The following is a 1,729-nucleotide window of genomic DNA, read 5'->3' as shown; positions in this document are numbered from 1 at the left end:
TTTTCTTAAAATAGATTGAGAAGAGAGTAAATATAATTAAATATATTGAAAGTAGTACTTTTTTATTTAAAAAAATTCATTAAAAATTAATATCTCATCTCCAATATTTCTAAAAATATACTAATATACCAATAATACTAATAGTTAAAAAATAATTGTGGAGACTTATTAATAATTAATATCTAAAATAAGTACATTAAATAACAATATTTGAAAAGAAATATTTAACAAATGTGAGAAATAAAAATAAAAGAAATTGGTAAATAACAAACATAAATATATTAAAGAATGTATTAAATATTAATTTAATATAATTATAATAAAAATATTTTTCTAAGTTAATATAATTTTGCATTATTCATTAAATACTAATTGTATATTATAATATAATTATAATAAAAATATTTTTTAAAATAAATTTATTTAGAGAAGTATAAATTAGTTATTAATAACTGGTGCTATTATCATATAATTATCATATCATATTATTATTACTATTATTATTATTATTATAAATATTTTCAATTGATAATTGATAAGTAGTTTAATAATGCATTAAATATTGATTTTATATAACTATAATAAAGATATTTTCCTAAATTAGTGTAATTATGCATTATTATTTAAATGCTAATTATAATATAATTATAATAAAGATAGCTTTTCTAAAATAAATTTAGAAGAGAAAACAGTGCATTCATTTTAGCGGAAAAATGAATTCATAAGGAATTGACACCTCACTTCCATTAGTCGAAAAAAAAACTCAGTTTTAGTATATTAAGTGAAAGTGAATAGTTGTGCTTGAATCATTGTTAATATATATATATATATATGTAGCATTTAATAAATCCGATGAAATAATGTGTAGCAAAGTAAAACATACAGGAATATATATGCGTTGTGATGTGTTGTCAAAAGTAAAGAAGGAAAAAAAAGGAACAGAATGAGGCAGAAAAAAGATAACACCATAAAAAGACTAAAAGACAATCGTTCAGTTGAATCAATCAAAAATTATAATGTTGCATTTTTTTCATCTTCGTTATATTATTTGCTGATAAATAAAATGCTCATCATTTTTGTTGAGGGAAAAAATGAAAGAGAGAAAGATATTCATCAGCACATACATATATATTATTGGTCACAAATACAATAGGATGATTGACTTGACCAAAAATTGATTTATCGCACAACATTAATTTGTAAATATCGCGTGTTAGATAAGCAATTGAAAATCGTAAGAAAGGACCTCTTTTCTATTAGAGTGCTGCCGAAACAACAACGTTAATAATAATAAGCCTGAAATCAAAGAAAAAAAAGAAAGAAGAAGAGAAGATGGTGATAAGAATTGAAGAGTAAAATAAACAACTTCGTATGTAGCTATTATTATAGTTTGTGAAATTATTTAAAACAAAGAAATAAAAAAAGTAAAACGAAAAATCGCCTTTGAAAAAATATGAAGAACCACCGTCAAGAGGCTTTAGGTATTTATATGTTTAAAAATAAAAAGCCCATCAAAGTAATTTATTATTCACATTATAATTATAATCTCTTACCATGATTCTTGTATAATAATTTATTCTATTAAATTACATTTATTATTCTTTTCTTTCTATTATTATTTACGAAAGTCAAATATAAGTATGAATTTTTAGATAATGATGATATTTCAAAATATTATATTTACAACACTAAATTAATCATTTTATATATATTTTTATATATATTGATT

Source organism: Arachis duranensis, chromosome 9, assembly GCF_000817695.3.
Source record: "Arachis duranensis cultivar V14167 chromosome 9, aradu.V14167.gnm2.J7QH, whole genome shotgun sequence".
Lineage (NCBI taxonomy): Eukaryota > Viridiplantae > Streptophyta > Magnoliopsida > Fabales > Fabaceae > Arachis > Arachis duranensis.
This window is presented reverse-complemented; position numbering follows the sequence as displayed.